Here is a 12,907-nt window from a genome sequence, read left to right on the forward strand (position 1 = left end):
GCCGGAAGTGGCGCTGTGGCTCAAGTGGTAGAGCACTAGCCTTGAGCTGAAGAGCTGAGGGACAGCGCCCAGGCCCAGAGTTCAGGCACCACAACCAACCAAAAAAAAAAAAAAAGAGGGGGCTGGGAAGGTGGCTCAGTGGTAGTGTGCTTGCCCAACATGTATGAAGCCCTGGGTTCAACGGCACCACATAAGCAGAAAAAGCTGGAGGTGGTGCTGTGGCTCAAGTGGTACAGTACTAGCCTTGAGCAAAGAGAAGCTCAGGGACAGTGGCCAGGCCCAACCAAAAACAAAAAATACAAAGAAAAAACCCCACAAACAACAACAAAAAGCCCCAAGAACCCACAAAGAAGCTGAGATAAGTGTGAATTTTGAGATAATAATTCTCCCAGCGAATATATCCAGAGTATTTTATCCAGCAATCTTCCAGTAGAGGCAACCTTAGGTCACTGCTACAGGTGCTGGGGCCCCTTTAATTGAGTCTGTCTACATAAATTCACACACAAAAAAGCTGCAAGACAGGTATTATTATCCTTTTTGCCCATGGGGGCAAAGAAAGCTCAAAATAGGAAAGTAAATGACCTATGACTGCAGGAGTGCTCTTATGGTGGAGGGTCATCACATTCTGTTCCCTCATGACTCTGACCACCACTGAGGACCCTGATTGGAGGGGGGAGGGGGGATCCTTGGGTATTTGAAGTCACAGTGTATATATTTTTCCTGTGTGTGGGGTGTAGGGGGGTACATGGTAGGAATAGGTGTGTGTACATGTTACGTGTGTCTCCAGCATCTAAATAGTCCCTGTGGTGTGGAACACAGGCATAGGTTATGGGGGGTGGTCATCTCTGTGGTGTGAAATGTGGGTCTGCATGTGTGCACACACATGAACACATGTGTGAGGAGAAGGGGTGCGTTGGTATAGGGGTGGGGCACCTCTGTGGGTGGGGTGTAGGAGGGCCACCTTCAAAGGGAAAGCTACTTGTCTTCCTGTTGTTGGGCCTAAGGCCAGGCCATTCAGCCCTAAGCAAACAGTGCAGTTCGATTAACCTGGCCTTCCCCACCCACCCAGGGGTCAGTGGGTTCAGGCTGGGTGGGAGGAAGGTGCTAGAATCCAAACCTTGAACCCAGGACCTTTGTGCCCATTAAACCAAGTAGTTGCCTGCAGAGCCAGCCACCCCACCTTCGCTATTCTCCTTGGCTCCAGGAAAAGACCCCAGTTTTGTTTCAGGGCAGCAAGGTCATACGGCATGCTACAGAGGGAGGCCTCAGGAGAGCAGAAGGAGGAAGAAGTCATTTTCCAACCGCCTCTCTCTCCACCTCAGCCTCCTTTACCGAGCACTGGCCTGCGTGGGTCAGCCACAGGTGGAAAACGGAAGATAGACTCAAAATACAGTGGAGGCATAGAATGGGAAGGGTGGCTTGCTGGGCAAAACCCGTCTCATCCTTGCGATGGTGGGCAAAAATAAGCCATGGGTTGTGGCATGTTCCTAAGGGCTGATACCAACTCAGACTGGCTTGTCCTGTCCCCATGTCACTCTGCACAAGCCAGAGCCTAGGAGTGTCCCCGGGCAGGAGACCACTGACGTTGCTGGGGAGGGAAGTGAGAGGGAGATGTGAACTCAGGGCAGGACTGTCACAGGGCCTGGCTTCTCGTCACACCTTCTCCAAGTCCCTTGCCCAGACTCCAAATCTGAGCAAATCACAGATCCACTCAATGCCCACCCCCCCAGTCCTAACAGTGAACAGAGAAGTTTGGAGTGACTGACATCAGGGAATCTTCCCCCCCCCCCAAATCCCTGGGGAGAGCTGGAGGAGTCAGGAGGCTGGGGAGGAAGAGAAGAAGGGAAGTTCTGAGATTCTACCAGGACAGTCTAAAACGAGCCAAAGTGTGCAGGAGGGGCTTGTTCTAGCCAGTTCTTCCTGCCTCGGGCTGAGCCTCCAACGCTAAGACACTGTGAGGTCCTCAGAAGGTAATCAAAGAGCCTGGGCAAGCAGCAGATGGCTAGAACATAATTACCTCAATGGGGCTGGAGGAGATCAGAAGGTTTCTATGTGTACCCGTGCCTGTGCATGCAGGAAACAGGAGCTGGGGTGGAATTCTGGGTTGCTAGGTCTAAGCACTGTGGATCCTGGCTAGCTCAGCACTGTTGATACAAATGGGCCTGTGAGGGTATCTTTGGATGGACAGGAGCACCCGAATGGTCACCCATGAGTGACAGAGCCTCTCCCTCCCCTCAGTTGTAAAAGAAAGATGCCTAGATATTGCCAATGTACCCCAAGTGGCAAAACCATCTTCTTAATTTTTTTTTAGTATCTCTACTTATGAATGCTTTTTTCATTTAAAAATAATGTTTATTATATTTCAGTAGTTGTACAAAGGAGTTGTCATTCAACAACGCAGAGAAACACCAATTTAGGGCGCAAAAAGGTAGAGAGCTGGGTACTGGTGGCTCACGCCTGTCATCCTAGCTATGCAGGAGGCTGAGATCTGAGGATTGTGGTTCAAAGCCAGCTCAGAGTAGGAAAAGTCTGTGAGACTCTTACCTCCAGTTAACCACTAGAAAACTGGAAGTAGAGCCATAAGTGGTAGAGCATTAGCCTTGAACATAAGAGCTCAGGGATAGTGCCCAGGACCTGAGTGCAAGCTCCAAGACTGATAGCAAAAAAAGTAGATATATATTTTTTCTCTGACTGTGTCTATTTTATGTATGTATGCATGTCTGTCTCCCTCAGTATTCTTCGATAACCTTCATAACTCTGGAATAGGATTTCTGTTCCTCTGGCCTGTGTGTGTGTGTGTGTGTGTTATACTTGGTGTGTATATATGATATGTACATAGACAGTGTGTTTTGGACTCCATTGTGTATTTTATGTGTTATTGTGTGTGAAGTCTGTTTGTGTGGGAGGGATGAGGTATAAGTTGTGTAGTGTATATATGTATGTGCTGTTGCATGTATGGTGCGTGTGGTGTGTAGCATGCATGTTTCATAGGTGGTGTGTGCAGGTGTGTGTTGAGTTATGTAGCTGTCTGTTGTATGTGCTGTTGTGAAGCATGCACATGTATTGCTGTGTATTCATGTGTGTTGTTTGTAGAGATCATGTGTTGCCTATGATGTTGTGACGTGTACACATGTGTTGTTGCAGGTGTAGTGCACTTATGCATGTGGTTTGTATGGCATGTGAATTGTGTGTTCTATAGTATGGCTTTGTGTTTGATGCATGGTGGTATATGCAGGCATGGTGTCTATATATGTGATGCCATGCACATGCATGTCCTGATGGTATGTGGTAAGTGTTGTGTGTTTGGGGTGTGGTGTGCATGCATGTATGAGTTGTGTTTGTATGGGGTGTCATATATGTGTGTATCCATTTAACTATGTGTTGGACTCTGGGTTCTGGAACTCTGGATATCTGGCTTCATCTTTGTCTCTGACTCTTCTTCTTCCATTTCCAGCACCCTCTTCTCTGCCCCTGGCCTTCCTGGATGATGTCTCCGAGGCTCTGATCAATAGATGGGCTGGACAGGTGGCCAAGGTGTTGTGAGAGTGGAGCTCATGTGGGGCAGGGAAGGCAGTGAGGTCAGAAGCAGTGCTCATTCAGTGTGGAGTTTGTCCCAGTCACTGGGTTCACAGGCCCTGAGTGCCAACTCATAAAGCCTGTGGGAGCCCGCCAGGCCAGTAGGTGAGTGGGTGTGGACACACACACACACACACACGCACACACACACACACACACACACACACACCAGGCTTCCATGTATGCCTATCTCGCTGGGCTCCAATGTGGGCTTTGTCACTTCTGTGTCTAGAAGACATTTTGTGCTGAAACCCTCCAAGTCCTTTTCAACTCAAACATCCTGTGTTTCTGCAGGGAGGAGAGCCCCTGTGGTTTCATGTGTACACAGCCACTTCATTTCCAAGGGTCAGGACGTCTTATTTGTTGCAGAATTGCCATATGCCTTTTCTCAAAATGTTACTTCCCCCTCCTCCTTCCTCATCTGTTTGCAGTTCCAGTTCCATCCATTTGCCCCAAGCCCTCATTTCCTACAACCTCTATCCAGGATCACTGGGCGAAAGGCACGGTGGGGCCTCAGGCTCTTACATGTTTTGGGAAACTCTGGGGAAGTGCCAACAGGAAGTTGGTGCAAGGACCCACATGGGGATAACATGGGCACAGGGGAGGCAGTGACCATGACGGACAAATGCGCAACAGCTACTTCTAAATAGGCACGTGTGTGTTCCTTGACAGGAACCGAAGCGTGTGGTCTATTTCTCATCAAATGACTCAATACGTTGTAGCAAGGACTTAGAAGGATTATGTGTATGCATTCGCATGTCTCTTTTCTGGCATCTTCCCAGTCGTCTCTAGATTTCAAAATCCGCAGGTGTGTTGTCCCTGAGAATGGAGTTCCCCCCGAGCAGGTGTATGGGAGCATCTCCCTGTCATCCATGTCTTACCCCTTTCCCTTCCTACCTACCTGGGAACAAGAATAGGGGTGGGTCTCACCCTGAGACTGCTCACCTAGCCAGTGGCCTCTCCCTCACTGGATCTGTGAGTCTGCACACCTTGCGTCTGAAGGAGTTCGAGGTTGAGGGGGGGGCATGATGAGTTCTGGTTCTGGAAGAAGGAAGACTGGGCCTCCTGGATTTGTGAGGGGAAGCTTGGAGAGTTGGAGAAAGCCAGGGACTCTACCAGCTCTCACTTGCAGGGTCAGGGTAGCTATATCATGGCTTATGTCCCAGCAGGGGCCCCTTGGAGATATCGTGTATAAAAGGAGGGTGTCAAAGTCCACAGCCTGGCCCTGAGCAAGCCACTGGCCCTTTTTTTTTTTTTGCCTTGTTTGCCCCGGCTTGTTTTGTGCTGTCTCTCTCTTTATGGTTCCCTCACCAAACTCTGGAGTCTTCTACCTTCCCAAACTCGACCTCCATCCCTTCTCTTGTAGGCACCAAAGCCAACTGGGACAAGCTTCAGAAGCACACACAGTCTACCAATGAGCTTTGGAAGTTTGCTGAATGGGTGGAGGTGGGTCAGCTTTCAGGAACCAGAAAAGAAGAGAGAGTAATTTGATTGTTCCAAGTTCAGTTCTATGAGAATTCACTGGCTAACCTTGACCAAGTCCTTTTCCTGTGGGTTTCCTGATGAGCAAAACTAAAGACCCTTCGTTATGAGTTCAGTTTCTTTCTCTTTCCTTGGCCTCCATATACCGCCTTGGGCTTCCAGGTGCCGGCAGGAAGAAGCTGCAGCAGAATCGGGCCAAGAGGCTTTCATCCACTCAGGTGATGTGTGTTTGCCTTCGTCTTTGAGTATGATGGAGGCTGGCAGGTTCACCAGGCCAAGAGGGGAGATGACAGCAGACACAATCTGGACATATAAGCTTCCTGTCACCTTCCAGCACTAGCTGGGATCACCAACCATAGTGATTTCCAGAGCTATGGAAAGCTACAGGCAGGGGAGCAGACAGGGTGCGGAGCCCTCTACTGAGGCTGGCTTTCTAGTGCAGGGATGTCCCCAGACTCTAAGATCAACACAACCAACTATGTCTACTCAACTACTTCTACTCAGGAACATGTGGGGTTTTTTGGAGCCAGGGCATGCAGGAAAGTTGGATATAGATCTCCAAGACTAGCCTTCGCTGGGGGTTCAGGCTCAGGAGACAGGGTCAAATCATTACTCCAAATCTCATGTCAAAAAGAAAAATTCAAACCTAAATCTCTTTCCAAAACCATCCCATTCAGCCTGATAACACAGCTTTTGTCAATAACCGCCTTGTAGAAGCACTTTTGATCGTCAATCTTTCCCTGTCTGCCCTCACCTGCGTTTCTTATTCTCTTTCTCTCCCCACTCCAACAAACTCAGTGAAAGGGCAGCAGTTGATAAGAACTCTTTCAAATTCTATTTATTTAACGCAAGCACTCACCAAAACACCCCACCACCTCTGTCATAAAAACCAAGCAAAATGCCAGACTTGTTTGAAAGTGTGTGTGTGTGTGTGTGTGTGTGTGTGTGTGTGTGTGTATGGGGGGGGTGGATTGCTTGTTCAATGTGTGCAGACACATGCAAGCTCTTGGAGGGAAATCCTGGGAGCAAGCAAGACAGTTTCTTCCTGAAGGTTTGGGTCAGAGGAGTCTAAGGCCGAAAGATAGAGGAATACATGAGGGACTGACAGAGGAGAAAATACCCCAGTGTGAGGCAGATCCCCTCACCCTTGAGATTCTGAGAAACCAGGCTGGAGCCCTGGAGTCAGGTTGCCCTTTCTTACAGCTGGGGCTGGAGTGGTAACCAGGGCCCACGAACTGCAAGTCAGCATCCGGCTGGGACACAGGGGCCTGAGAGATTCTGTGGCAGATGCCTGAGCAGGGTGTGGTGCCGGTGCCGGTGGGAGGCTAGAGAGGCAGGAGGCAAGGGGGGCTGAGGGAGGAGGTGTCTCCACTGGGAACAAGGCAGGGACTCAAGCCAAACAGCACATTCTCTAGGTGGCTGTTGGGCAATTCTGAATATACCCAGGTACAGAGTGTGAGGTCCCTTCTCAGTCACCACAATAACAGGAACTAAGGGAGAGAGAGAGACAGAGACAGAGACAGAGACAGAGAGACAGAGACAGAGAGACAGAGACAGAGACAGAGAGAGACAGAGACAGAGAGAGAGAGAGAGAGAGAGTTGAATCAGACTGCAACTCCTTCACCTCTCCTGCCCCACCATTATGATTCCAGACTGGAGGCCAGAAGACAGACATGCTGCTCTCCTCTGTGTAGATTCCTTGTACATGTCAGAGTCAAAATATCAATCCATGGGTCAGTGTCTTATGCCTGTAATCCTAGCTGCTTAAGAAGGCTGAGATCTGAGGATTGTGGTTTGAAGTCACCCTTGACAGGAAAGACTGAGTCTCCTTCTTCAGTTAACCAGCAAATAGAGCTGGAAGTAAAGGTATGGCTCAAGTAGTAGAGTACCAGCCTTGAGTGAAAAACCGAAGGGACAGCATCCAGAGCCCAATTTCAAGCCCCAGTAGCAGCGTGTGTGTGTGTGTGTGTGTGTGTGAGAGAGAGAGAGAGAGAGAGAGAGAGAGAGAATGTTGGATTTAATCAGCATATATGTGCTAAAACCTGCATCCACAGGGAATTGGTACGGCTGGAGCATGAGCTGGGCAGGTTTGTTCTGCAGCAATAATCTCTGCATGAGGATTTTTCATTATCACAGAGTGACACTCTCTATCCAGGAAGTGCTTCTCCATCACGACTCCCATTTTCCCAGCCCTACCTTCTTCCCCTTCTTCTGGCTGTTCCCAACTCCAAGAGTTCATTCTGGAGCACTCAGAGAAACAATGAGTTCCTAAGCTGACGGAAAGTCCCAAAGTCATTTTGGAGTCCAGGCTGAGCTTAAAGTCCTTGAACATAGTTCAGAGTGCTAAAGGAGACCACCAGAGGCCAGGGCTGCCATTTGAGCCGACACTGAAGGTGATAGCGTGTGTTGCTGTGGTGAGGTGTTATGTTCATTGCTGAAAGAAATCTATTTTTAGTTTTTTTAATTGTCTTTAAGTAGTTGTGCAAAGAGATTGCAATTGAACATGTCAATTCATGAGTACAATGCATCTTGATCAATCTTACCCCTTCTCTCATTCTGCCCCATCCCTCCCGGCCCCTTCCCTCAGTTTTCCTAGTTCCATTGTCACTTATATACATTGAATATTATGACTGCATTGTTCCCATCCTTCCTCTTTCCATTCGTCTACTGCCCTTCCCTTGATCTCACCCCCCACCCCCACACACACCCTGAGTTCCAGCTTCCTGGTATTCATTTTGTCAACTGTTCGTTGTTCAATGGTGTGATATCACTGGAATTCCCTCCTGCATACAACATACGTTAGTAATATGTGTGTATATATGTATATGATACTGCATATGCTTATGAACATATTTATAATTTAGATCCAATTTCCACATAAGAGAGAAAGCAGAATGCAATCTATTAAGCCACATTGGTTGTCAGAGCTCTGCAGATGCCTGTGGGCAGGTAAGCGTTGTGCTGGGGTATCTCTGGGGTTGAGACCCTTGTTATAGGCTTTATGGAGAGGGTAGTTTCCAGTGTGCTTGGGTCTGGATTGGTCCATCTGTTCCTACCAATGAGGGAGGCAGGTCTTTCCAAGAACTTGTAAGCCTCAAGTTATGTTACCACCTGGCACAGGTGAGATCCGTGACCCCAAACAGGCTATCTCTCTGAGAATCCACACTTCCTTGTCTGTAAAACGGGAACACTCATCCTACTCTGCTAACTTTATAGGGTTGTTTTTAGGATGAAAGATGATAGTGGTCGTGAAAAGAGTTTGTGTACTATAAAATGTGGTAGGCATTCAAGCCTTTCTTCTATCTTTTTTTGCTTGGCGGGGGGGGGGGAGTACATGGCATTGAAGATTCTAGAAAGTGATCTTCTGGTAGAGATACTACAGGTGTCTTTATCTCATGTGTGCTAAATCTCCTGTTGGAGGTACAGGCTTCGGGGCTAGGTACCTTTGGATTTAATGTCATGCTACTAATTACTAGTTGAGCGATCTTGGGCAAATTAGTCTACCTCTCTGAGCCTCAAGCTTCCTTGTCTACACAGAGCTTAATAATTGTCACTTGACCTTGGGCAAGAAACTCACCCTCCTCTGGCCTTTAGTTGTCTGTCTGTAAAACAGGGATAACAACAACTAACTTGCAGGTTTGTGAGAATTAGATGAGACAGGTGTATGGGGCACCTGGCCCATAATAAACGTACAGTAACAGCCTCTGTTCTTATCCCTCATCCTTTTTCCTCCTGTGGTTGTCTTCCTGTCCTGGAGACTTTTCTGTGAGCTAACCTACCATGAGCATAACCAACTTCAGACCCAACTTCAGACTGCTAGCATCCCCCAGAGAGTAAGTCTATGCCATCCAACCCAGAGGCTCCAACCTCCAACCCCTTCTCAACAGTGTTTAAATCTAAATTCCTAGTTTATTGTTGATTTAAATAAGGAAGAAATAAGTTCTATGGCATTGCCCCTTGCCCTCCCCCAATCAGGTTTTCTAACCAGACTAACCCTAGCCAGCTCTGAATGCCCTAAAGGGCCAGGCTTTTGTAATACCAGAGTGTCTCTTTTCTTCCCTCTGTGTCTGCTCTCATCCAACCAGGCACATCCATTTTCCAACGTCCCACCCTTCTTCTTCTCACTCTGGATACAAGGCAGTCTACAGCATTCACAGCCTTCATTGGGCTGCCTGTTTCTCTTACTTGGAGAATCTCCACGGAAGAGGCTAAACCACATCAAATTCTTCTTTCGCCCCATTAGAGCAGTTGGTACAGATCATATGTTGAACTACATTTTGCAAAAAAATGATCCTGTGCCAAGGAAATTGCAAGTCATTTAGTAAATGTATTTTCTTTCTGATGCCCCAAGGGTAAAAATAGATCAGATCAGTGTGTACCTAGGGACCCAGAAGTTGACAAGGAGGAGTGTGTGTGTGTGTGTATGTGTGTGTGCGCACGCACGTGTGTGCGTGTGTAAGCACCCATGTGAGGAAGGGTGATGAGTGTTGGCCAAACCCCAGCCCACACACACAGAATTGGCCGGCCTTCTGCTCTTGAAAGATTTATTGTCCTGGAGAAGGTGGGCAGGGAGTCGCAGCTGGGATGGAAGGGAGGGCGGGGTGCATGCAGCAAAGGCACCTGTGTCTCCAGTCACTGCCACCCTTCCGAACGGAGCTCCCCCATCTGGAGGCCTCTTACCCAGAGGCAGGGAGTTACCCCCCAACTTGAGAGCCAGTAGGGCTAGAGCAGTGGCCACAAAGCCTAATAATCGTCTCTTTCATGCTCATGGGGTTTGCACACAGTGGGAGACAGAGTCGGGGAACAATCTTCTATGTGGAGAAAAGATAAACAATTCGCCCTAATTTGCTCTTGTGGATGCCCTCTTTGGACATAGTTTGTTTTGGGAGAAGGGAGGGGAAGGGAGGAGAGACAGCCTAGGAGAGTGGCTGGAGTCTGCAGGTCCCTGGGAAAAGACAGTAGCCATCCCCTGGGAACCTCAGGGGAACTCTTCATGAAATCACCACCTTCGATATTCCAGTCTTTCCCTCTTGCTTTGTTTTCCTTGATTTGAAAGACAGAGCACAGGGACTAAAGAAAGTCAGAGGGAACAAGAGCAAGGACAGAGAGCCGCGAGCAAGCTAAGACATGGCGATTAACTCCTCCCATCAGTCAAGCCTAAGGTGCGAGCATTCACATGCATGCTGCTGTTTTGTTGTTCCAACTGTGCCAGGCAGACAAGTCAGAAACAATCATGAACACATTTTGTGTCCAAATTCCCTCCGCTAATCCCATTAGCAGAGCTGAGGATTGGAACCGGGTTTGCTACAAGTGCACGTTGTCCCCAAAGGGCCCACCTTTCCAGAAGTCCCTGCTCTAAGTGACAAGAAAGGAGGCATTTGCTCACTGAGCTGGTAGGGATTAAGGTGGTCACTAGCCAGAGATGTCCACAGCATTGGGACACATGGGAATGGGTCCCCATGCTCTGAGAATACTGTTCCAGCTTCTCAGTTGACTCTGTGGGTTGGTTGGGAGGGACATAGGAAAGCAGTTCTAGAAGAAAGACGAGCACAGACAGCTTTGTGGATAAGAACAACCCTTAGGAATCACTGAGCACTGCTCAGGTAAGTGTGGACTCACACTCGGGCTTTTCCAGCTGCCGGCCAGACTTACACAAGCTCCTGCTCCCTTAGGCTCAACGGGCCCTAATTGCCGCCTCCTCAATCCTGGGATGACAAAGAAGAGGTCTAAGAAGAGGGAAGGTGTGTCCAGTCCTTCCCCAGGTGGCTCTTATCCCAGGCAGAGAGAAGGGGGTGGGGGGTGGGGGGACACACTGCCTGAACCTCTCCCATCGGTGTGACACTGCTCTGTCATCTGGTCAAAGTATGTCTTTCCCTGAACATTTCTCATCTTTCTCTCATTAACCTTTAAGAAATGAGTACACCTGGCTCAGAGAGGTAAATGATCCTTGATCTCACAACAAGATGTTTTCTCAGCTTTTTGCTGAGTGATCTGAGAATGCCAAGGGTCCACTGTTTCTCCCTCTCTCTCTCTCTGTTTCTCTCTGTGTGTCTCTCTGTCTCTCTTTCTCCTCCATTTCTCTGTCTTCCTGGCCAAACCTGTCTTGATCTAGGCACCTGTTAAGACTGGCATTCCTTCTCCTATCTCCTCTCCCACTCCTTTCCCCCCAATTCTTCAACTCCAGTAGCCCAGATAATTGTGTGTTGTCCTGTGCCAGAGCTGTGACTTCAATTTAGGAACTCACATTCTGGCTTGGATTTTTCTGCTCAAAGCAAGCTCTTACCACTTGAGCCATTCCATTCCTTCCTTTTTGATTTTCTGCTGGTTCACTGGAGATAGGAGTCTCATAGAATTTCCTGCCCAGGCTGGCTTCAAACTGTGATCCTTAGATCTCAGCCTCCTGAGTAACTAGGATTACAGGCATGAGCCACTGGAGCCTGGCAGCCAGTAGCCCAGATCTTATCTCGCATTTCTTCAAATAAAGCCACCTAGGAGCAAGGGATTCTGACCTCTGGCCTTCTCTCCTAAGAGTGCAGAGTCGTGCTGCGGCCTGACCCTTCCCTCCAGAACCCAACGCCTTGTCAATAATAGACTTTGCAAACATCTGGAAGGGAACATCTTTTAAAGTTCAGTGACACCTGTGAGAACAAAACATCCTTATTACTTCCTTGTCTGTGGCTCATGAGGCATGCAGGCCCAAGAATTTTCTGCATTTTATTCTGAAAATACCTGGGGGAAACAAACCTGGGAAAGAAGGGACAGGAAGGGGAGAGTGGTGATTATTGGGGGTTCCTGAAGAATTCTTGAAGCAGGAACAGCAGCATTTCTTTATTTTATTGTAAAGGTGACGTACAGAGGGGTTGCAGTTACATAAGTAAGGTAATAAGTACATTTCTTATTGAACAGTTCCATCCCTTCCTCATTTTCTCCTGCTTTCCCTTCCCACCCCCTCCCAGCTGTAAAATTCATTTTCAACATAGTGTCTTGTGAGTATCGCTGTTGCATTGGTTCACCCTTTGTCCTTGGTCTCACTGTTCTGTGATTCCTTTTCCCTTCCCCAAATCAGATAAATGTATACATAAGACACAGGGTACCAAAATGAAAAACAAAGACAACAGGGGATAAACCAAAGGAAAAAAGAAAGGAAAAAGAAATAACTTCACACAGTACATTAAAAACAAACTTTAAAAACCCCTCTTGTTTTCATATCTTGTAGCATCATTTTATATAGTCATATGTCCATGGCTATTGAGCTATTGTGATCCTCTGTTAGGACTACCCTAGACATATACTAATTATTACAAATGAGGGAAACCACAGAAGCTATGTTTCTTTGGGTCTGGCTTATTTCACTTAGACTTGGAAAAGTGTTTCTTTCTAAAAAATGGTATTATTGTTATCTTTAAGTATTGTACTTTGGAGTTGCCATTCACCAAAGCAGTTTATGAACACAGGGACTCTTGATCAATGTCCTCCCTTCCAACAACCTCTCAATCCACCCTTCTTATGCTCTTCTTTAATTTTGTAGTATATACATTGAACTTTTTACTGCATGCTTCCCTCTTCTCTTCATTTGTCTACCTACCTCCCCTTGGCTCTACTCCATCCCTTCCAAGTAACCACTTCCTGGTGTTTGGTTGACCTGTAATTGAGCCTTCTAGAGGAATTATACCATTTGATTTCTCTCTGGATCTACCATATTTCAGTTCATACATTTGTCTACACTTGTAGACCACTCAAGGTATTTACTTACATATGTATAAACTGAATCTAGTGTCCACAAATGAGAGAAAATACACCACCTCTGTCCCTCTGAATTACTTCACTTAGCGCATTTTTTTTCCAGGTC

Source organism: Dipodomys ordii, unplaced genomic scaffold (assembly GCF_000151885.1).
Source record: "Dipodomys ordii isolate 6190 unplaced genomic scaffold, Dord_2.0 Scaffold56, whole genome shotgun sequence".
Classification (NCBI taxonomy): Eukaryota; Metazoa; Chordata; class Mammalia; order Rodentia; family Heteromyidae; genus Dipodomys; species Dipodomys ordii.